Genomic DNA, 26,695 nt, shown 5'->3' with positions numbered 1-26,695 from the left:
AAATCGCCACTTCGCGAAATTAGTCTTCGTGGAAAAACGTCATTCAATAATTGAATTGTTGAATCAGCTGTGTGTACTGTGGCCCCATGTTGCTAAAACCATATGTCCTTGTTCTTCCATTTCAAGCAGAAGAAATTTCGAATCACGTCTTAGTACCGTTCAGCAGTAACAGTAACTGCAACACCTTGGTCATTTTCCAAAAAATAGGGGCTAATGATGTTTCCAGCATGAATATCACACCATACAGTTGTTTTTAGTGGATGCAATGATGTTTCATGAATTAATTGAGGATTCTGTGTTCCCAAAAACTGACTGTTCTGTTTATTGGCGTTGCCACTGAGAAGAAAATGGGCTTCATCGCTCATTATCAATTTAGACGAAAAATCTTCGGTTTCACCAGATATACTCAACTCGTCGATTAGGATCTCTCGGTAGCAGTTTCAGTGGGCGATTAGAATATTTTTGACGCAATTTCCGCTGAGTGGCAATAATGGAATGATTTTTTTCAATAAATATTGTCACTATTTCTGCTCGTTCTTATGGCGTATATTTTTCCATAATAAAATTTGGACGTCTACACAACACAATGGTTAAAGCGAAACTGAGCTAAACGTCACATAACCAAGATGGCGCGCAATCAAATTGGTAGGACTCTTGCCTCACCTGTTATCATAAAGGTTGACGCATTTGGTGTGACAATGCTCATTGGCATTTGGCTAATCGAGACTCTTGAGTCTTAGTTTTTATTTGCTTCAATTTTTTATTCTCTTTACCATTTTCTTTTGAGGTTCACAACAATTCCTCTAAACATTTTAACTTAATTTCAAATTGTTAAATATGGTCAGAACTAGAAGAGAAATGTTCTTGTTAACCCTATTAAATACAAGTGTCACTATACGTAACAAATAACAAACATGGACCTTAGATAAAAAGGCGAAATAACATTAGTACACCTATAACAGGAGTTTAACTATTACGCTTCTGTTGTCGAGCTTCGGACCTGATACTATTCAAACCAGTAGTTACATAAGATATAACGACGTCAGAAACATATATTTTACTTTTATTTGCTTGATTTTCGGTTTGCAGAACTGCGAAATTTAGTAGTCCTAAATAAATGGTACAAGTTTTCGCAAGTATTTACATATAACTCTAATATATTAACAATTCATATTTTTTGTGGATCCTAAAAACTTACGTCAAAGCACATCAAAATTTAAAATTCTTTAAATAAAAAACCAAATAAAACTGGTTGCACAACGTATATTTTGTACATTTAATGTGACTAAATAAATAAAGTTGTATATTTCTAGTAACACTTATTCTACGAAGCCATATTATAGCGGCTGTGAAAGGTAACGAACAGTCCGAAGAATATATTTAGGTAGGGTTGTTCGAACTTGACCGATGCAATTAAACTGACTCTCTATTGTCAATAAGTAATGCTGAATTGATCAATTTTAAAACACTGCGAAATAAAGATTTTTGGCCACTAGACAACTCAGAATATTGATGCGTCTATCGTATAATCTGGACCTTGTCCTGTCTTACCACTTAAAAAATTAGTTCTCATTAGGTTTAGTGATATTGTTGCGAGATCATTAGTCTATTATCGAAACACTCCGATTACTGAAATCTAAAAGGTGAATAAATTCTAATGATTTTTAAATTAATTTGAAACATATCAGGTGAACCGGAAAGTAATTATCGTTTTTTTCGAAAAAAAAATATAGAATTTTCAAGAAAATGAAAAAAATTATTTATTCAAAGTATTGGTCATCCGATTCTATATATCTTGCCCATCTTGAGAAAAACCATTCACCGAGCCAGTTTCTAACTTCTTTGAAATTGTCGAGGTGCTGCTCTGCAAGCGCGTGTCCTATTATTGCTAAAAATTTAATAGTCGGGCGGGGCAAGGTTTGGCGAGTATGTAGTGCTGTAAAATCACTTTATCGTGTCTTTGGACCCATTCTGGACGTTTTGTTTGTTGAAAAAACCACTATTAACTGTTTCATCTGGTTTCAATTGTTTGTAATACACCATAGTCCTCTGATCCCACCAAACACAGAGTATTGTCTTGCAACCAAAACTTTTTGGTTTTGGAGTCGATCTGCCGATGAAGCTAGGTGATAAGTTGATAACTATGATTTTCTGCGCTTAGAGTTTTCAAAATAAATCCACTTTACATCATTCGTCGAAACAGTATATCGCATAGCATTTTCCATTTGCCTGTCATTCAATTGATGTGACACACATCTCCCCATCATTTGGATTTTCCCCATTGCTCGTAATTGGTCACTAATCGTTTCTTCGGCCACACTTAACGCTTCTACTAACGCTTCTACTAATATCTTTTGAAATTGGGTTGGCTCTTCATTCAACAAACCTTGAAGTTTCGTATCTTCAAACTTGTTCCGTCCACTAGAACGTTCTTTGTTTTGCAAAAATAACATGATATGTGTACAGTAATAACTTTCCGGTATACCTGGTAAAAATTTATATGAAAAAAAGCAGACCGTTATAGCTGACTACTTGTTTTACTAAAAAAAATTATAAGTTTCACAATGGGACGTCTTAACACAACAGAACAGTCTTTAAATTAAATGGTATTCACTAAACAACGTTCTTTCCAATTATCATTTATTTTAAGCAAAAAGAACCTATCGGGACTGAATATGAACAAAGGTATGTTATAATAAGACCCTTTAAAATTAAGTAGAATATCTTGTTTATAAATTGCTGGTTTATATTTTATAGTTACGACAAAGCCAGATCTATTATAAACTGTGTTTAAAAAAACCCTTTAAAGTTAAGTACCATATCTAGTTTACAAAAATTATATATCATTATTCTTGTAATGGGCGACTATTTCACACATTTCTGATTGAGATTCAATTATTATGACAAAATCAGAGCCTAATGGAAAGTCTTGATGGGCTCTCTATATAGTTCAAAATTACAGCTGTTAGAAGAGTTAGAGTCCAAAGTAAAACATATCTACGCAATATTGAAATTAAATCAAGATAATCTATTGTTAAAAGACTAGAAAGCAACGGATCTGAATGAATCTGAATAATAGCAGTCACAACTCATATGTTGGAACAAGTAGTAACGGTAAGGACAAGCTCTGGAGAATACGGCGGGTGCACTTCCTATTTTAATGCTTTTCACAGGATTGGCAACATGTAGTCGAGCGTTGTCATGCTGAATAATAATATTGTCAAAATTACCACTTTTAAAACGTTGAAGTGAGTATTCATGTGTTGCAATTGATGGAGCATGGTTGCCATAGACTTCACACATTATTAGATGTCCTTCAACCGTCTTCTTCTTTAAAGTGAAATAAAAACGTAAAATTTTCCGCAAATGCGATTTATTGGGTACAAATTCAAACATATTCAATGCACTGAATTTTTTGTTGGTACTTAATGGCACTGAAAGCAGAACTGAGTCAGTGAGGCTTCAACATGAAGTTAGTTACAAATGTACCCGATACGATTTAATACACAATAACGCCATCTGTTATAAATCCTTTAAAATTAATTTATAGGTCTGATAATTCCTGATGCTCTTACATAAAATATATATTATCGACTGTATTTTAATTAATTGTAATGAATATTTATAATTTCTCTCGACGATTTTTATTTCACCATGATATAATCGTCTAGCAAAAAATTTTGCAGTGAAAGTGTTTATTATTTTCATTAAAACCAAACCAACTTCATCTACATCAGAAAAAAAATTAGCATAATACATTTCTAACATTACGTAACATTATATAAGCCTATAATTTACATGATAAGATGAGAGAGAAGCCAGCTCCTATTCTATGAAATTATCTATATCTATATCGATACCCGATAGGTATTTTTTAAAACAAAAAAAAATGTTTTGGTATACAATTAAATGTTATAAATTTACATAATAAATAGAAGCCAGACTTCCTCGTGAAATGGAGGTTAATAGACCACACAAAAGAATGTCAATGTGCGAAGAATGTATAATCGCTTAGCCATCTTACGAGGGTCAAGAACCATTTATGGAGAATACGAAAATCTAGTTAACCATGCAAAACCAATCGTTGTTTGTTAAATAGCGCGGTCTTTTATTCGTTCATTTGTTTGTTTGGATGGTGAAATCTGATGATATTTTGGGAAAAAATTGGATTGTTAGAAATTTTCGGCTAATGATTTATTAATATTTTAGTGAAAATATGAAGAAAATTTTAACGATTGGTAATTTTACATCATCATTAGTTCTAATGTGAGTATTGACGACATAAAATCATTGTCACCTCATTATGGACATTAATCAGTTGATAGTACCATCGTTTGTCGAGTTTCATTAATGATATTGATTGATTATCGATTGTCTAAAGCAAATTAAACAAAATATATCATGTAACATCACTTTGCCCACCAGTGAACAAGCTGAGGATGCTAAATATCTCGGGATGTGGATACATATTATACATACTATGTATACTATATATATATATATATATATATATATATATATATATATATATATATATATATATATATATATATATATAAGAAATAAAAACTTATATATTATATAGAAATTCTGATGATATTGTCTCAGAAAGGATACAATAAAAGTTTGGAACAAATTAAATAGTCAGAAATTTTCGGTTAATGATTCATCATTATTTTAGAGAAAATATGGAGAACATTTTGACGATTGAATTTTATATCATCATTAGTTCTAATCTGAGTACTGACGACATAAAATTATCATATGTGATTGTCTAAAAATAGATTTTACGAAAATCGACTTTATTTGTGCTATATCAGTGATCTGTCATCTTCAGGTCTTTCTAGTTTTACTTCTTGTAAGAGCAAAGCATTTGGGTTCTTAATTTTCATGGTATATGGGTACATGTAGTATCTAATCAATTTTTTATCTTTTTGGCAATACTGTGTCTGAAAGAACGATGCTGGTTTGACAACGATCCATTCTGAACAAATATTTTAGTTTTGTTTGTCCTTTATGTATAGCTCAATCGTTTGCTGAATACGTGAATTATTCTATATTATTAAACAAGCAATATGTGAGATGAGCAGGCAGCAGTTGGTAGTTGCATCTTTTGTTGAGTTTCACTAGAAGATTTGTAAAAGTTGTTTATATTGACTATTTAAAGCAAATGATACAAAATGTACCCATGTAACAATCATGCTCTTCAGTAAATATTAATAGTTGTCGATTTCCTCAAGCTGAGGATGCTCAATATTTTGGGTATGCATCTAGTCGAACGCCTAACAGAGAATAATCATAACTTGCTAAACAACAACTTGGAAATTATATAAAATATATTAGTTTATTGGGCGCGAATCCAAATTATCAATAGATAAAAAGGTTTTGCTATGCAAATCAACACTATTGATCATAGGGAATCTACGGGATACTGTTAGCCAATCGATCTGGTTATATATATATATATATATATATATATATATATATATATATATATATATATATATATAGGACTAACTAATTAACATAACATTTTACACAGGACATCAGTTAATGAAGTGATTTTCTTCATATCATATATATATATATATATATATATATATATATATATATATATATATATATATATAATATGATCATGAGAAATTATCCATACATTGTGTGCAGTCCAGTCGGATGACTGTCAATTGGACTTCGGAGTGATATGATGGAGCCATGTTTCATCCATTGTCACATATCGACGCAAAAACTCGGGTTTATTACGCTTGATCATCTTCAAACACTGCTCCGAATCATCAATTCGTCGTTGTTTTTGGTCAAAAGTGAGCTCGTGCGGCACCCATTTTGCAGAGCTTTCTCATACCCAAATATTCGTGAATGATATTATGTACACGTTCAGCTGATATCTATTTGAGTGTCTGCTTTTTCATTCAGTTTCAATTTACGGTCATTCAAAATCATTTTATGGTTTTTTAAAATGTTTTCGTCGGTAACAACCTCCTTTGGGCGCTCGTTGTCTTCGGTGCTCATTTCACCACATCTAAACTTAGCATACCAATCCTTGATAGTTGATTTTCCTGGAGCAGTATCCGGAAACGCGGTATCAAGCCAAGTTTTTGCTTTAACTATATTTTTCCCATCAAAAAGCAATATTTTATCAACACGCGAAATTCCTTTTTATCCATTTTTTTCATGGTAACAAAAGTTGCTTCACTCAAAATGCTATAATTCACAAACTAATGATCCGACAGCTGTCAAATTTATACACGCATCTTTTGAGGGTTAGGGCTAGCTAAAAAACATATGGATTTAATTCTAGTAGCACCACCTATATGTCAGGCCGGAGACTTTCAATTGACCTGTTATATACTATATATTGTAGATGCATTAAAGATATAAAATCTATGTTGTTTCAATAAGATATTGAAAATCTTATAATAATAAAAACAAACAGTTTTCTTAGCATTCTTTGGATTTTAAGCGAAATAAAATGGTAACATTTAAATGGTCTGAGATAGTATATGTCTTCTGTAACTTATAACCTTCCTGGGAATATGCAATTCAATGATAGTATTTGCGTAACTGATGAATTCATTTTAGCATTCTCTGTATGAAAAACCAGACACTAAAGAATTAGGATGTTGGGGTTTAAATCTTAACTATTTCAATAAAAACTATTTATGCAAAATTTTTAGTCCTGCACAATAACAGTCCACTAATAACACTATCCTTGAAGGCTTGTAAAATATGAATGATGCCTTCTATTATCAGTAATTGTAGCCTGTCCCTCGTACAATCTACTCAGACAATACTACGTGTATAATATACTCGACCCAAGTACTTCTTAACCTTAAATTTCTATAATTAATTATAGAATCTTTGCTACTAATTGATTAGAGAATAACATCGAACAATTGCGATTCTGAATCTGGCTTATAAGGCGATTTGAATAACTTAATCTACAACACGGTAGCCATATGATATTTAAACGTTTGAGATTTTGGTCAGGTAAGTCAATTGATGTGTAAGTTGCTTCTTAAATTTTAATTGAATAGAAATTTGCTTAAGTGTTACGTTAGAAAAAATGTTTTTAATTAATCTCGGCTCGTGGATGGATAGATGGTAAGAATTGAAAATGAACTTTAGACCTTTTTACTAGTGTTGGGAACAATCGACTGAAATGGACTATCGACTGTTCAGTAATTGACTACTTTTTACTATCGACTATTTCAGTCGCTATTTTTGGTTCGACTGTTTTTAATAGTAACTGATTTCAGTCGCTATTTTCGGTCCGACTGATTTTTAACGTTCTGGCTTTCTGTCCTAGCCACGACCTTGAAAGTAATGCGCCGAATTTATGCTTATATAGATTTATATGTAATATATGAGGTTTTATGTTTTTATTTGTAGTTTGCTTATGAATAACTATATGTTGTAAATTAATATAGCAGCATTTAGGAACGCTAGTTTTCGAGGGCAAAAAAATTAAATTGTAAATGATAAATAGTAAGATATTTCTGACTGGCATAATAGGTAATACTTTGGACTGGTATAATAGGTAATACTTTTTTGATAAACTTTTACGATTTTTGTCCAAGCCTCTTGTTTATCGAAACTTTATTCCTAAAACCTTGAAAACTAAAATTAGGTTCCAAGGGTTTTAGAAATTGCATAGATCCAAAAAATTTGAAGAGTTTTTTACAGTAGCAGTTGTTAAATTTCTTTTAATAATATTAACGATAAAGAGGTGAATAAAGTATATTAAATATTTGTAATAAATACATTTTCTGATAGGAAAACTCTATTAAGAAGAGCACCACAGTTTTTATATGTTAACGAATGGACTGTCTTAATAGAATGTGTTCAACTTTTAAAGTCCATTGAAATAATGACCACCGAGTTATCTGATGAAAGATATCCCAACGATGTCTTTAATTATATGGTTAATAAGAGGACTGCAACATTCCATCAAATCCAGGATTTTAACAAGTGAATGGGGAAAAAATCACAAAATTATCTATTAGATGACCTCAATAAAAGACTGGCAACTGTAGAAATGAATACGATATTCGGGAAATCCACATTTTTTTAGATCTTGGATTTAAAAAATCAGGATTTGGTATGGCAAATAATGTCGAGGCAATACAAAAAGTTATCTCAAAAGAGGTATCTTCCATTCTAACTTCAAAAAATACAAATATAGTTCCACAATTCGAAATTCAAGACATACTGACCAAGTATGTATTGATATCTGGAGATATTTTGATAAAAAAATGACTAGAATGAAAGAAGTAATTACTCCAAGTACTGCAGCAACTTTACAGATTTAGCAGTATTTGGAAATTCCATTTGATTGGGCGTTTAGAAAACCCATTGGTATTTTAGCAAACCCATAAAATGAAACTACCTGAATTATATCAGTTACACGTAAAATATTCCTCTATACCCGCAACATCTGTCCCCTGGGAACGAGTTTTTTCAAAATCTGGGCAAATAATTAACGATTGAATGTTAATTGATGATAATATTCACAGTAATTTAAAAATATTTCTGTTCAAAAATAAATAAAACTTTTATTTAAAAAGGGTCTGGTAGTTATTGTACGATCATTTTTAGGTTCATCATGGATTAGATTTTTCAATGATTAGGTATACGTTTACATTTTATTTAGTAGTTATGGTGATTGAAAATCATTACTTCTTAGGTTTTATTTAAGTTGTATTGTACTATTTATATTTATTATGCTAGGTTATTTAAAAATAGCAATTAATATATTAAAACACGATAAAAAATTTGTGGTGTTATTATTCCATTGCTTTTTACACATCCACAGAACATTCAGTATAAAAGTAATCCTACTTCCTTTAAAATTATGTTATTTGTTGCATGATAATAGAAATTAGTTTTTTTTTCTTTTCTTTTTTAAAGTTATCAAGTGAATGAATATATGGGAAATTTCTAACATCATTAGGAAGATTTTGTTGTTTCTCACATGTTGAAAATTTTATTAAAACTTTATTGAATAAGTTTCCAGTCTGATTAAGAACCAGTCTAACTAACAAGTTTTTAAAAATTATTACTATTGTTAAAATTAAATTGGATTACTTAAACTTGGTTTAAACGCTTATAAACTATACAAGTTCGTGTGATTCGGAACGTTTCACTCTTTTGATTGCCTGCATCTTGTCCAGTAGCTGGATTATTTCCACGTCGCTATGATTTAAGGCGAAACCTTGAAGCACTTTGAAAATCCAATTGATTTCGAGGTTCACCGTTTGTTACGTAGCGATAAGCGATAAGCATTGACAAATTTGAAACTATTAATAGTCCATTTGTAGATCCTATTGACTGCCACTTGTATTTTTTCTACAGCCTTGGGCAAAGATATATCTTTTGCCATGATAACTGCGTCGTCGGCACTACCCTGGAGAACTCCAGCCAAAATAGGTTTAAGTGTTGAAAATCTCCCTTCACGTGAGACTCCAAATTTCTTTGTGAAGAGATATGAGCCTAGTTGACAATAGTTCCGCGATAGCAATTTGCTCATCTTGTAGATTAGTACCAAATGTCATAATCGGTAAAAAGCTTGTAAGACGTTTAGGAATATTGTTGGGCAAGCAAGCATAAGATACGGAGGATAATTTATTAATGTCTTGATGGCATTAGGGTTAACATTAGACCAGGGAAAAAGTATTTTTAATCAAATTCAACTGGCTTTCATATAATATGAAAATGGATTTATATATATATTATATGTGCTTCATTGTTATTGACAATATCTTGCTATTTTTGGAGCAGAACGCCTTCTGCGAGTAATTTCTGTGGTCTTCGTCGAAAAAAACCGACCTGAAAAGGGAAAACGGTAAGTAAACACCAAATAATAGACAGGATGCATCCAAATTTCCCAATAAGCTTTCGCAATTTTTGGCGAAAGGTGACAAAAAAGAATTAAATAATCGATGCTGCTGCCATCTCTATCTTGTGCAAGTTATTTACAATTGGGGCCACCGCCTTGAACTTTTTCAAGCGTCCATTTTTTAGACACAAAGCGTGCCACTAAACGACTGTTTTAAAAAGAGTCCAAGGGTTCTTGGCAAAAATTCAACACATTTGATCGACGAAGCACCATATCCACCTGATATTGTTCCGTGTGACTTTTTATTTCCGAAAATAAAATTACCATTTAAAGAACGCATTATGAGTTTATTGAGATATTAAAGGACGTACCTCAATGAACGTTAATGTTTTATGTATAATGTAAAACTTACAACGTATAATACAAGTCCTTAATAGCATATTAAGGAATAACGTTGAAATTTGAGAAGAATCTTTATGGTTTTTATTTAAAGACAAGCGGAAACGTAAAAGGCCACACATTAAAAAAATGATAGTCTGAATTATAGTTGAACAATTCATAAAAAAACACACATAAATCGGCCAGAAATATAGCAAGACCTTCATAAAATGATGAAGGAGAGTTTAGGAATATAATTAAGGTTAAAAATTCGCGAGAAGTAAACAAAAAGTGGGTTGCTATATAACGAGTTCTTGACAAGGCTATGAGATCATCGATTTTGGCAAATTCGTGTTGCATCTAGATTCGTCCGAACATGAACGATCTCCCGTATTTTTATCCTCTGCTCAAAATTGTTAAAAAATCGTAAATGTTGTGACGAATACAGACATACGCACATAAAATATGCATTTATCGACTGCTGTAAAAAATTCAGCGAAAATATACGAAATAAATATTCCAGTTGCTTAATTTAAGACATAAGCTGGATATCCAAACAATGTGTACTATTTTCTCGAATTTTTACATGTAATAGGTCCGAAATATTACAATATTAATTCTAGCCGGTTTAGTTGGCGCAGTGGTAAAGGCAACAGGACGGTCTTCCTGGTGTTACGATAGTTGCGGGTTCATGGTGCTAAATTTATGTTTGTGAGAGAGTAAAACCCGACAAGGAAAATGATGGCAGTCACGCCAGTAACCAGGCTGGGTAAGGCCGGATATCTTCTGGAATGATTTCTCAGTTGGTCGTTCGCTTAATGCCGACGATCGTGGATCGGAGGCCACGTTAAATAATGTAGGTCCAGTTCAGATAAATCCCTAGTTGGTAAAAGGAGACTTTAAAATATACAAAAAAATTAATTCTAGTTTATTAATTCACCAGCGTGGAGTAAGTAATATTTAGCAAACAAAGCACATTTTTTGGTCGATTTTTAATTATCCTAGAGTATTTTCTCAAAGCCAATTAAAGTGAAAGTTTAGTACATATATTTTATACATGTATATATTTAGATAAATTTAGAGCTTGTGGAAATGTTTTTTTACGCTCACAATATGAATATAAAATAAAAATAACGCATACCAAAATGTAATAATATGAAACTAACAGAGAAAAAGGGGACACGACTAAACAGATTAAGATGCATATAGAAATTTGTACAAAGTATAAAACATAGGAAAGCATTTGGAAAGCAGAGTTCGTGGTGATATATCATATTGTATTCACATCTGCTTAAGGATTTCAAGGAATTAAAGAGCTTAGTTAGGTCTTTCGATGTGAGTTAAGTCTGCTAAACAGTGAGCAAAGTTATGAGTATGTAACTAAGTGTGGGAAGTTACAGTGAGGGCATTGAGGTCTCCCCTTAGCAAATAGGAATGGGTTAATTTACAACGTCCTAGAATAAATCGGTTAAGGATTATGACGCAGAATCTGGATAGGGAAAGGATTATAGAGGAGAATAAATCATGTTTTACTGGCCATAACACATGGACTCAAAAGTTTCAGACCTAACACATAGATGGCGCTAGTTTTATTGCATTCGCTGCTCTTTCAGTTAGTACTAACCTTCAAAAAAACCCGTTAAAATTTTATGATATTCTACTCTTAAGATTGTGACCTATTGTGCCAAGAGTGATATTGCTTTTCTTATTTTCAAAACAATGGATTAAAAATAATTTCGCATTTTAATTTTACACTTCTTCTTGATGGGAAAAAATACCATGCAAGCGAAGCAATGGCTTGAAAAGTGTTATAAGGACTCCTCTCCGTCAGACACAACAATAAAACGTTAATTTGCTGACTTCAAACGTGGTAGAGACATCGATGGTTGAGAACGCAGTGGACAATGAGAGGGCAAATGAGGTGGTAACACCAGAAAACAAAAAAAAATCCACAAAATCGTTTTGAATGATCGAAAAGTGAACTTGCGTGAGTTAGCCAACATCGTAAAGGTATCAAAAGAATGTATTGGTCTTATATTACATGAGCATTTAACTATGAGAAAGCTCCAATTCTGAGTAGTGTTTGGTTAAGTTTAAAAGTAACAAGCGTCGTTTTTGCGTCGATATGTTACAATGGATGAAACATGGATCCATCACTTCACTACGGAATCTTGATGTGTGGCTCTTGATGGAGATTACGATGATGAATAAAGCCAATTTTGAAAAAAAAACTTTTTTTTGTTACGTCCGGGACTTTTTAATTCATGTGCTACCCTGTTAGATCAGTTAAGTCATGCCATTAAATTTGGATTCAACATAAGATAATATACCTTTATATTGTAGAACGTGTTGATAGTCAAGGCCAATTAAAATGACGTCATTGGTCAGCTTCATTACATTGTACTCGATTACTAAACATTAATACTTCAATCAATCAATCAAAAAAAAATTTGAAGTATTGCATCCTTTTTCGAAACAGTACAACTTAGTGATTTAACCATATGTTTTTGTTTCAGTTATAATAAATTTAAGATGCCTATAGGAGTGAGTATACAATTCTGCTACTAAGTTAATTTTTACCATTCTTTTAATTTAAAAAAACTTTATAAAATATTTATATTTTCGCCATCATTTCATCAAAGAAACAATATGTAGTTAGATATTGTAGCCTTTCAATAACGTAATAGAAAATTAACACTGTACGAAGAGGTGGAATACGAATTTGGGTATTGAAAGATGAATGAAAAGGCGACCAAGTAATTTTACAACTCGACCACATGTCCCGAAACCTGAGAAATACACATGGAACTGTTTGAACAGGAAATCCGGTCAATAACGCCGTATTCACCAGATGTTGTTCCCTCTGACAATCATTTGACTCGATTAAGGTACAACATTTCCTATCCTATCTCACCCACCTTATGCACCAAATGTCCCTTTGGTAGTTACTCGATTAAATGGTATACCATTTTACTGACCAATACTTCTGTGTTATGAGGAAGTAAAAAGTTTTGGTGAAATTAATAAGGCATTGTTTCTCATGAGCTACATTATCATTCATTCTACTTTTTATTGTCAACATCTAACGCGATTGAAGCAGCAGATAAATGTTGATAGATTGGCTAGGAATTTTCTATACGTCCGACTACGATTTGTTCTGGTTTCTAAAATAATAGATCCGATTTTAAATTCCACAAATCCCATGTAGCAACTTATGAACCTTAGTATTGTAGCGACCTTGAGGCATGTTGAATTTTACATCGTGTAATAACGGTCCACAAAGTACCCAGAAATATAATCCCAGATGTTGAACACGGGCGAAATAGCTGACAACCCCGAGACGTTTATCTGGGATGTTATTAAAGGGTATTTCATTATTCAGTAACCGACCATCGTTTGATTTGGACGTGCCACCATCGACTGCCCAAGCCTCGTCTCCAGGTAACACCGTTGCCATCCGTTTTATCTATTTTGTATTTTCTACATTTTTATATTGCCAATAAATAACGGTCACATAATGTAAACACCGCTGTTTCATTTCGTTTTACCTCCATTCCCCAAGCCCTATCAGTTTACCCCAAAGTATTAATTATATTTTGCTTGGTTTTAATAGATCGGCAACTGAAGCAAATATGTTTTTTATGACAACTTTGATGTCCTCATATAAACGTAAAAAGTTCCTGTTTCTGACAATAAAATAAGGTAAATATGTTTATATTTATCTGTGTATCTGATGTTCTGTACAATTTGAGAAGATGAAGCAATTTTTATTGACATTAAAAATACAATATTTAGACAATAATGTGTCCATAAAAAAACCTTAAAACCTGTAAAATATATTAGACGTAAACAAAACTATTATATGGTAACTTGAATATTGTTAATTATTATTTTGTTTGTTTATTATCATTGTTAACTGTTATTTTAACAGTAAAGAAACACGGATAGAGTTTTTTACGTCGTATGTAAATATAACCTTGAAAATGTTGGTCAAAACCTTTAGGCCATTCAATTTAGAATAGATAGAAATCATAGGGTGCTAGATTAGGTAAGTACGAACGGTAGTGGCATATGGTTGAAGGCATTTTGGGGGAACAAACGGTCCAATTAAATAACCGTTTTAGTCAATGAAGATGTTGAGGTGAGAGATTTTGGCGCAGAAGACAGAAAATTACACAAAAAGAAAATTCGGAATTCATTGAATAAGATTAAAAATCAAAGAACTACACTGGTTAGTCGGAATATACTCCCAACTTGACCTAAAATCAAAGAATTTGGTTAATTAGCCAATTATAAAGCCTATTCGAAGTTACGGGGTTGCGCACAAAACAAAGGTCTTCGATGACCTCGAAATTAAATTGATTTATAAAGTTATCCAATATTTTAGCAATAAAAATGAAAAAATGTTTTATTTTTTTAAGGTTTAAAAGGTTTAAATTACAGCAAAGTAGAAGTAATACAGCTACTGGACAATACGGATGCCATCCCATTAACGGATGCATAAACGATCCTAAAAACCCATGGTAAATCTTCCAAAAACGTTTTCATATACTTAAAAAATATACGACAAGACTGCACAAAAATCAACACTCACAATTTAGAAAATCGTGAAAAATTTTAGTAGATTTTATAGTAAAACAAGTATGAGAAAGTAAAACAGAAAGTTGCATAGTACACTATCATAAACAAAAACTAGAAGGTATAGTAAATAGAACAAAAGACCACGAGAGTTCTAAGAAACTGATCCATATATAGGTGATCGAAATAGATATTGTTCCGATATATAAATGATAAATTACTGGTTGAAATCGACTCATATTCGACTTAAATCAATTCACATTGGTTAGTAGCCATTACGAGATCGGATTTATAAACCATATTTCTATATGCAAATTGGAAACATTATTTAATTTTAATTTAGATGGCCTTGATATATCATTAGCTCGCCGGTGACATTGGTATTTTCGCCATTTCGTTCACTATATACGTTTATTTTCTGTTCAGTTTTAAATAGGTCAAGTATTATAACCAAAACATAACAAACCCAACCTAAAACGACAAATATTATCAGTAGGACATCAATCATCTAATAGGTGTTTTAAAATAATCGTTTGCTGAAGTGAGTTTCTCTCATCAGGTTGTAAATGGTGTTTAGAAATATCACTCATAAAGTATGTGAATTAAGTTACGTTTTACGTTTTCCAGCAACTGATGCCGTGTCTTAAGAAATACCTTAAGCTTATAGCTGTCAAACTGTAACACTGTCTAAGTCTAAGACTATGGCTTTAAGAGAAGAAAGATTGACAGGATGAGAAACACGGCGAAAGTAATACTTTCTCTTTCCCACACGCATTATTTTAGAAAATCAAAAGCTTCTGGGGAGTGACAGTTGCCATTTTGTTCCTTTGTACTACTGATCTCCAGTACCTGAACACCTGCACTTGATCCAACTGGGTCCTGTTGTGATTGACAATAGCAGGTGATCCGTCAGTTGTCAACACTTTTATTAATTATAAATGGTATTTTTCTATAGGTCACAACTTATGTCGGAACAAGTAGTAATTAGAAGGCCTGAAGAAATCGGCGGATGATGTCTCCAAGATTAACAGGGCAATTGAAAAGTCCCTGGCCTACCAAAGTAAAATAAATTTTTTGGCAAAATTAGTTTTTTTTTATTCAATATAATTCCCTTCAAGGGTGATACACTGATTATAGCAATCCTTCAACTTTTCGATGCCATTTTGGTAGTACGATTTGTCCTTTGCTTCTAAATAGGCCGCAGTTTCTTTTGCAGCATTCTTTTGAGATCTGAGAACAGGAAGCCAGATTTGGTTGATATGGAAGCAATTCGAAGCCCAATTCATAGATTTTTGCCATCGTTTTCACTGACTTGTGACACGGTGCATTGTCTTGGTGAAGCAGCACTTTCTTTTTCTTCAAGTGCGGCCGTTTTTTAGGGATTTCGTCATTCAAACGGTCCAAAAACGTAATGTAATAGTCGCTGTTGATGGTCCTTCCTTTTTCAAGGTAGTCAATGAAAATTATTCTATGCGCATCCCAAAATACAGACGCCATAACCTTGCTGGCCCACTGTTGCGTTTTCCGAAGCTTTGGAGCGGGTTCGTCGTGTGCAGTCCACTTGGATGACTGTCGATTGGACTTCGGAGTTGGAACTCGTCAATGTTTTTGGTCAAAAGTGAGCTTGCGTGGCACCGACTTTGCACAGAGCTTTCTCATACCCAAATATTCGGGAATGATATGATGTACACGTTCAGTTGATATCTTTAGAGTGTCTGCTATTTCATTCAATTTCAATTTACGGTCATTCAAAATCATTTTGTGGATTTTTTAAATGTTTTCGTCGGTAACAACCTCTTTTGGGCGTGCACTGCGTTCAGCGTCTTCGGTGCTCACTTCACCACGTCTAAACTTAGCATACCAATCCTTGATGGTTGACATTCCTGGAGCAGTGTCTGGAAACTCGGCATCAAGCCAAGTTTTTGCTCCAACTGTATTTTTTCCCTTAAAAAAGCTATATTTTCTTAACATGCGAAGTTTCTTTTTATTCGTTTTTTTTTCACAATAACAAAAGTTGTTTCACTCAAAATGCTATAATTCACAAACTAATGATCCGACAGCTATCAAATTTATACACGCATCTTTTGAGGGCTATGGCTAACTAAACAATATATGGATTTAATTCTAATAATGCCATCTATATGACAGGCCGGGGATTTCAAATGCCTTGTTATTTGGCCGAACATTTAACCGCCTTTTTTCGATGTTCGGAAACATCTTTGTCTTCGGTTTCAAAATCGCCACTTTTAAAACGTCAAAATCAGTATTCACATGCTGAAATTAACGTAGCTTGGTTGCCAAAAACTTCGCACAGCATTTGATGACCTCTAGACATCTTTGTTCACAAATCTCATTTACCCCGTACAAATTCAGACATTCTGAACGCACTGAAATTTTTTTTTCTTCACATTTCGACGAACTGACGCATACTGAAAACTGTATGCTGTCAATGAGGCTTCAACATGAAGTTGGTTATAAATATATGCGAGGGAATTTAATACACAGTAACACCATCTCTTGTAATTCCTTTAAAATTAATCCTTAGGCTTATTATTATAAGTTTGAGGCCTAATATACATATCTCCTTGAACGTTAAAAAACGTTGATTATTTTTCCCGCCCCAAATGCGATCACCGTCGAATAATTAAGAGGTCGCAAAAAATCAATATGTTCAATATTCAATAATAAAATTGTTGGCCCAGCTAATTGATTCTAGGACACAAGGTTCCTGCGGACACATCTATCGACGATCAATCAAATACGACGATCATTTTTCATTGCTGACTATAATTAGTTAATGTAATTAGTTTAAATAATTGTTTTTATATATATACAAAAAAGCATAATTGACTTAAATGTACGATGCATTAAAAAAATATCTGCTTGAATTGGACTTAATTTTCGATAATTATAAACTAGTTGAATTGGTAATGTGAACTGGCAAACAACGAACACAAAAGTGATTAGCGAAATTGCTTTAAATAGGATGACGAACATTTAAAATACATTAATTTAAGGAAATTACATGGAGAGCAAACATTTAGTCTAGAAAAAAGCGTAATTTCTGGAGTAAATGTTAACAATTGATAGTTACAAAAACAGGTATTTTTTTTATTATTAAAAGGTGTGACGTTATAAATGCGAACAATAAACGCACTATTTGTTCAACAAATTCGTGGAAATATAGTGGATATTTCACCAAAAAAAACTACAGCTATTTTTCAGTAATCAGTAATCCAACCTATTAAGTGCTTGCATCTATTTTAATCAGCGATATCTATTGGTGAAAAGCGAAGTCATTGTAACAAGTATTAAATATGATGATTTTGTAATTCCAAATAGTTTCATTATAAACATACTTTTGTAGTTTGAAGAAACCTGATGCCGAAGTGCATCAAACGATTTTAGAAACATATGCTGATTCTGCTTCATCATATCTTAATTGTCGTTTATTGTTTCAACGATTTAAAAGTGACGATTTTGATGTTAATGACAAAGAATAATTGTAAAACTTATTGGACGAAAACCCAGCTCTAACTCTCGAAGAACTTTCCGACAAGTCAGCACTTGATAAATTAAATGTTTACTGTTTACGGTGATATTGTTTGCCAGCCAAAAAGCAAACAAAAATCTTCTGTAACCTATTTTGACAGGCAATGAAAGAACATCTATTACAATCCCAAATTTCGGAAGAAAAAAATATCCATAAAGTCTTGCTGTGCGTACGATGAGATCAGCAAGGGAATGAAACTGTTGTTGTGAAGGATACACTGTTGAACTAACCAGATGTAGCACTTTCCGATTATCATTTATTTAGATCGATATAGCCTAGTTTGTTTAGCATATGGTTTCGAAGTACTGCAGAAGTGCCAAAAAGTATGGATTATTAGATACATAGATGATGATAGACGATTTTAAACACAATATGTTGCCCACAAAGAAGATGTAAAAGTTAGTAAAAGGAGACTTTAAAATGTACATTAAAAAAAAAAAGAAATATTAGGTTAACTTGTAAATTCAAGATAATTTATCCCAATTATATTATATTCTTCAAATATATGTATAACATTCAACAACTGGCAACGTTGCAAATTCAAATCCTTGTGCGCACGCTAGGATTCTCCAGAACTAGACTCTTGTTCAAGAAAATGTTGATGAAAGTGGTCCTATCACAGCTAAAGAAATCATTACTAAAAACAGTCAAATTATTTTGAGGGAAACAATTTTCATTAAAAAGAGAGATAACAAAGAGATCTTCACCGTCTCTTGCCTGTAATGATACGTACTTGTGCTACAGAATACATTGTCAAGGAGATAATAAATTACTGTTATACAATAAAAATGCTATGTTCCCATTTAGAAAAAGTCCTATTTAGTTTTTAAAGATATCTACAACATATTCCTCAAGGACCTCTGGTTATAAAATAGGACTGTCCTAATTTTGCAATTGTAAGTAACTAAATCAAGTTTGATGGACACACACCGCTATAATCAAGTATAAACATTATATCGAAGCAAATGTAAGAGTGTACTAGGCCGGCATACGAAGTATCTTAAGGACAGGTAAACGAACGTTAGAAATGGATTAAACCAGTTATATGTATTTTTAATCACGTTCTAAGATATGCAAATTTAAGTTTAATAATTGTTTTTTAGTAATAATATATTAACTATAAGTTATTTAATTAAATAAAACTTATTTATTAAGAAGTGTTAATTGTGTGCAGTAATAACCAACGAGTTTTTAAAAAGTGTAGTTTGTTGATTTAAATTTCTACTGTACTGCCTAACTTGAAATCCCGATGAAAGTACTGATTAGCTCTAGTTTTAGGGACCAGGAACATTTTAGGGCGCCACATGTATGTTTACTTCCATGTTCAGTTATATTACAAGAATTGCTAACCTTTTCAACGAGCCTATAGCAATTCATGACCTTGACTTTGTAGAAAAATATGATCAACCATATAGTTTGAGCATCGTACAAGAAGGCATGTCTCCTAGGGTCAAGGTTACGCCAATGTAACAAGAGAAAACCAAAAGATTATTTATAGATCCAACCACCTGTAAATGGTTTTTCATCAACTTTGAGTGTGAATGTCATTGAAAAACAAAAAATCACACTTTAAACATTTACAATTTACTTTTTAACGTTACACACCTTCATCTCTTATTTATTTGTATTTTATAAAAACCAGAAGTAGTGAAAATTGCCTGCCATTTTGTTTATCTTATTATTAGGTATTGTCGCTATTTAAATAATAACTTTTTCCTCAATTTGAAGCACATTTAATGAAAAGCTGCAAACTGGTACATGCATTACATAGTATGTTCTAACAATAGCTTCTAAATGACCCTCCTACAAGATCTTCAGAAAGTGATTTTATATTAAAATAATATTTAAATAAAAATTTAATTTAGAAAATGTATTTAAAAAAAACAAAACTATTTTTCTCACATTGTTTATTATTAAAAAATTATTTATTATTTTCATTCGTCAATACATTGCTAAACAAAAAAAAAAATTTCGGATAAATTTACGATGTTCTTTAAAACGTTAAAAACAAGGATTACTTTTTCAGTTATCTAATACCACTGTATTAGTTCATGAAAAAATTTATACCTTAACCTAAAATCTAACCTTAATCACTTTAATACCCAATATATTAATTTTATGTCAAATTAATTATGTCTAATCAGTATAAAATATTTAAAATAATAAAATAATTTCGTTTTAATATGAATTTGTTAATACGGGCAATAAATAATTGAATAAAATTGCAGAAAATTAAGATATTCTTATAGATCCAATAACTGACATTTCCTATACAAATATTTTCAGGAATTATATAAGATAAGCAAACGCCAGATAGAACCATTATTTACACGGCTCACTAGCAATCGTCAACAAATGAAATGATGTTTTTCAAAGATTTTATCCATATAATCACCCTGCACTTTCAGTTGATTTTCATTTCATTTCAGAATGTGGTTAATGGAACAAAACGGATAGGTTTTAATCATATTGCTTGACAAAAAACATAAAATACCACATATTTGAAAAGTGTCCCTTGATGTGACCTACTTACGCCATCTAGTTAGAAAGACAACATTCAATGCTAAGAGTGTTAAATTATTGATTTTTGACTTTGATGATGAATACACTCATGAAAAAATAATGATTCAGGCTAAATAATCTAAGCACAAACCTAATAACATAAATGTTTATTAAAATAAATCATGCTAGCACTGATATTTATAGTAAGTTTAGTCATAATAGTTTCTAAGTACAGGTTTATTTGTACATCTATATTTTTTAACTAAAACTATCTCAATAATTTAATAAAACTATTTTTTAGTATAAATGTGTGTGTAAATTTTAGTGCGCTTTTAATTCGTTAAATATTAAGAATTGATATGTATAGAAGCAACAGAAATTAAAAGTTTAAATTAATAGAATATCAACATAACCTAATAAAATCAAATAAAATTTTCCTTAATAACACACATAAATATAGGTAAAAATAACCGTTGAAGTTCCATTTCTCGAGCATGTGGCATTGGTTAGGGAACGCCGAATTATTTTGTGAAGGCTATTAACTGAAAGATCCCGTGGAAAAGGTAATTTATCTATTTTTTCAGGGGTGTGTCGATTTTGTATTGACAGTGAAACAAAATTAGGTAATTCGATCTATTTTCCACTTACCTCGTATTGATCCTCGTCTGTTCGGATTGTACTAGCGAATGGATAAATCACAGGCTCTTATACAACACCGAAAAATGCGATACTGCACCCTTTTTTAGTTGGACATGGGTACTGAAAACTGCCCTTTCGTCGTCGACAACCTAAACCACTGGCCCGTCGTTTAATTGTAAATGTACTCGTGCTATCACTGATTTGAACACATTCTTTTCTCGACGATTATTTCTCTAACTAAATTAGGCGTGCCTGAATCACAACACAGTTACGTACGGTATTAACGCAGGCAATCCACGAAATTTCACTCTACCAACAGCTCGTCGATTATTCTATGCCGGGCTCGGGTGTCGGCTTTTGGATTTTCTGTATATATAGGTTTTGCGACGGAAACAGCCGAACGCGTACGACAAAGACCCGTTCGATGCCACCCGACCAAACAATACGTTATTACATGGTCGTGCCGAAGGTGGAATGGCAGATGACACGCAAATTTATGCTCGTTTGACACAGGAAAACGATATGATAAAAATGTATATGATGCGGTAGGAATTATTTTTCCAAGTTTCATTTTAATTAATTTTTTTTGTTTGTTAATATATCTGTGTTTTTTCTGAAATAAATTTTGATAAAATATAAATATATTATAAATAAATTAATTTATTCATTACGATATCATTTTGTCGAGGAGTTTAATTATTTTATATAATTTAAAGTTAATTAAGTTTGCTGTTGTTTCAATTAATAACAACATTGTATATCATTATTGATATAGCGAACACCAATATAGGCATGTAAAAATAATTAACGTTTTCATTAGTATATTTATATTTAAAAACTATTGTAATGGGCCCGTAAATAAGTAATCTATGTTTTCAAAATGACACTGTTGGTTTAAATATTAACAATATTGAATATACTTTTGATAAGAAGAATGCCAAGATAGTCATATAAATGAATTTAATGGTTTTACTGATGTTTCATATTTAAATAGGATTGTGAATGGCATATGAAAAAATAATCCACGTTTTTAAATGTCATTAAATTCAAGAAAGAGTTTTAATATCATTGGCAGTTAATCGTAGAACATTGTTTTGGGTACGTTGGATTACTAGTTGGTTTGATGTTTTAGTGCATAGGCCCAAATTGGCTTTATGATTGACTGATAAACTAATCTCTTTAATTTTAGGTTAAATTGAGAGTATTTTCCGACTAACCAGTACAGTGTCTAATCTGCTCTGCTTTTTGTTTAACATGATGTTTCCAATTTAATCCACCATTGTTATGTATGTCGAGGTATTTTACTGATTCTGTTTGAGGAATTGGGAATCCGTCAAGTGATGTAATTAAGTTTTTGTCATTTCGCCGCAACGCAGTATTAATATGGACAGATCTGGAGCTATTAAGCTGTATTTTCCAGTCTCTAGTCCATTTGTAGATCTTATTGACTGCTACTTGTACTTTTTCTACCGGCTTTATCTTTACTAAAATAACTGTGTCGTCATAAATCAGATTTACAGCTACATCGGGCTGATAAACAGGATTTTTATCTATTGTAGATTCTATATAGTTCCGTTGGAATAGGTTAGCTAAATGCTCTCCGAATAATTGAGCTATTTCTGACGTTAATATGTACCTTTTATTAATTACTTGTCTATTAATTCTTTTTCGTTATCAAAAGTTTCAGCGATTTTGACACTTAAATAAGATTGACGTGTGATTGTCAATTGTTTGTTTGATGTAAAAGTTTGCGCTGCTGTTTCAAATAAAAACAATATTGAATATTATTACTGATAAGAAGTATGTGAAGATAAGCATGTAAAAGTTATTAATGGTTTTATTGATATTTTCTGATTAAAAATAACTGTGATGGATGTGTGAAAAAGTAATCTACGTTTTTCTTGAATGTCCTATCAAATTCAGGAAACTATTTTTTAGCGTTAATATTCTCCTTTCATATATATATACTTGTGTATACGTCCAAATACTTGTGTGTTAATTCTTTCTCGTAATCAAACCAATTTTAAACAATAAAAAAAGGTTCAACCTGTTCGATATTTATAAAAATATTGGCATGTCAATGTCAATACTTAGAATTAGATTAGTATTTTTGGAGTATCACTACATAGTATAAAACAAAGTCGCCTTTTCTGTCCCTATATCCCTATGTGCGCTTAAATCTTTAAAACTACGCAACGGATTTTGATGCGGTTTTTTTCAATAGATAGAGTGATTCAAGAGGAAGGTTTATATGTATAATACATGCATAATATACTAAGGCAACATCGCTAATTTTAGAGGTTTCTAACGTGATGTCGTTAATTAACCTATTTTTTTAGGCTTATTTAGCAATTAGCAAAAACGCTGCCTAACCCTACGAGTTAGATCAAATTAATGTACTACAGTATTGAACACCATAAAAAGGCCTACAAAAAAGTCCGCGATGGTATATGTTTATCTTTTAGGGATAACCCACATTAACCATTTTTATTGTTTACTTTTTACGTGAGAAAATGGCTTATTTACGAAGCTATTTTAAGCAATACGGCATTAATCCTTATCGAATTAAGTACCTTAAATACAGTGTGCAATTAATATAGATCAATATGGTTCCTTACAGCATGTAAATTAAACAAATATTTTCGGAGATATTACAAATTTAAAATTTGCGTTTAAAAATCGGAGCGGGCCGCTATGTTTTTATATACAACGTTCATATTTTTTCTGTAGTGTATTTAATTTAGTATCAGCATTGCACCCGTGCGAAGCCGGGGCGGGTCGCTAGTAATATATATTTTACCATCAAATACTTATCTATATAATCGTGGGGAAGAGATGTACGTTGATGATGCTTTTAGCGGATAGAAAAAAAGTTAAACTTTAAGCATAATTGACATATTTTTGTTAGATCATTAGATAATTGATGATCTTCGATAAAATTGTAACAAAAAATTGTTTACTTGTGGCTTAAAGGTAAAATTAATTGTTTTTTACTACGACGTACTTTTGATGTTGGTTTTGAAGAATTTGATTAACAATTAACAGCTTTCGATAACTAATTATTATTGTTGTTACGTTTGAATGGTTGGCCTATTACTTTCGTTAGTTCGGTGTTTCGATTGTAGTCGTATTACATTATGGAATATTTATCAGCATTTTATTTTAAATATAAGGTTTGGTAGAAAGTAATTTTATTTACGTACTAAAAGTCTATCCATAGGGACGCCTGGCATGCGCAATAAAATTTGATTTTGCCACGTTGCCAGTTCTAAATTATTTATTAGCCGGCTTGGTGGGGCAGTGGTAAAGGCGATAGGACGGTCGTCCTACTGTTGCGATAGTCACGGGTTCGCATCCTGCTGGGGCATGGTCGTAAATTTATGTTTGTGATTGTTTAAAATTTGTGATTGCCAATATGTCAAGGCAAGAGTGTAAAATCCGACAAGGAAAATGATCCCAGTCACGTCAGTAACCAGGCTGGGTAATACCGCATGTCTTCTGGGATGATTTCTAGAGTTCGTCACTCGCCAGTCGGTAGGATTAATGCCGAGGACCGTGGTTCGGAGCCCACGTTAAACTGTAGATCCAGTTCAGATTAACTCATAGTTGGTAAAAGGAGACTTTAAAATATATGAAAACAAAATATTTTTAGTGTAATTGTTTCAAGACTATATGGAATATATTTTATGGATTCAATAATTAACCTGAAATATTCCTTTAGATATCAATAAGTGTATTGGTAGAAATGTCATCTTCTATAATATAAAGTCATAACAAAAACTTTTTATAAAAATATTTAATATAAAACTAGAATTTTTGTTTATTTCTTTTATTTAATTATTTTATTTTTATTTAAACAATATGTACTATAATATATATAATTTATTTATCCATCGATAATTTTTTAAATTATTTAATTATTACATTGTTACTAGTCGTTTCCAACTAACCTACAATTTGTCTTTATGATAACTTAAATCTAGGTATAGAACTAGAAGGACTCATCGGCCCTACCTCAGTCTCTTGTGAAATAATGTTTATACATGTCACTGCTGTATTTTTTATTATATGCACCCTACTACACAGCACTACACAAGATCAGATGGTTTGATTCTTTTGAGTCTGTGTCCTACTGTGGTGGTATCCAGAAGTTTCTTTCCTCCTGCCCCCTTCCAATTCTCCTGATTTCTTGTCTGACTGTGTGTATTAAAAGTTTCGCTGTAGATAATCAGTCCTGTAGTATTTGGGTGCGCCCACAATACTTGTCAGGTCTTTGTTCTGAAGAATTTGTATTTTGTTTATGTTACTCTTTTCAGAACATCCCCATAATTGAACTCCGTATGTCCATATAGGTTTCAGTATTTGTTTATATAATAGCAATTTATTATGTACTGATAATAGTGATTTTCTTTCAATTAGCGAATACATTTTGCTATATTTCAATTCCAGTTCTTTTATTTTCTTCTTTATATCTTCCTTCCAGAGAAGTTTTGCACCAAGATTCATTCCGAGATATTTAGCGTTGTAGCTATATGGAACAGTGTTATTTAATGTTATAGGTACTTGTAGTCTGATTTTAGGTGAACTGCACATGCAGTTCAACATTACAATTACAATATACATTACAATATATGGACATTGCAATAACAAACCAAAGTTATTTTCTGTTTAAATATGTTTATGTATGTGTATACATAATAGGAGATATTGATGAGGAGTTTTTAGTACGTCTTACCCTTTGTTATAATCTTATATTACCTGATGAATGATAAGTAAAACTATATGTTTTTACAGAATTTTTATCAACTTAGGTACCCGTACCTTGTTCGTTCAATATAACCTTTCCAGATTTCAAAAATCTTCAACTGAGTCAAATTTCAATGTTTTTTCCTTGGTTTCTTCAATTTTCTTACTCACACAGGGCACGTCGAGTGATATATCTTTGAATTTTTATTTTTACTAACTTAATTTTATCTAACATAATGCATTAAGTATAGAATTGAACTCAAATTTGCCAAATTAAAATGAACAATAGTATGGATTTTCACCTGGATGAAATTTCTGGAAAAAGTACAGTATAAGAGCAAATAACAATAGAATACTTAACTCTACATGTAAAATAAGTGAATAAAAATAATAAAATCGGTATTTAAAATGAAAAATTTCTTAACCTTACTTATAAAATGAAA

The 26,695-nt window shown here is 31.8% G+C and overlaps 1 protein-coding gene across 1 annotated transcript in view; it reads right to left on the bottom strand.

Moving 5' to 3' along the window:
• LOC143190902 (very long chain fatty acid elongase AAEL008004) overlaps positions 1 to 22,028 on the bottom strand; it is an 80,346-nt gene extending 58,318 nt beyond the window's left edge. Inside the window, exon 1 of the mRNA XM_076395493.1 lies at positions 21,516 to 22,028. The gene's annotated coding sequence lies outside the window, so the exon portion shown is untranslated. The remainder of the gene's footprint in view (positions 1 to 21,515) is intronic.
• Positions 22,029 to 26,695: the final 4,667 nt, after the last annotated feature.

The sequence above is a fragment of the Rhynchophorus ferrugineus genome, unplaced genomic scaffold (genome assembly GCF_030347505.1).
Source record: "Rhynchophorus ferrugineus isolate W39M unplaced genomic scaffold, kcgeb_rfMv2 rfM2, whole genome shotgun sequence".
Lineage (NCBI taxonomy): Eukaryota > Metazoa > Arthropoda > Insecta > Coleoptera > Curculionidae > Rhynchophorus > Rhynchophorus ferrugineus.
This window is presented reverse-complemented; position numbering and strand designations above follow the sequence as displayed.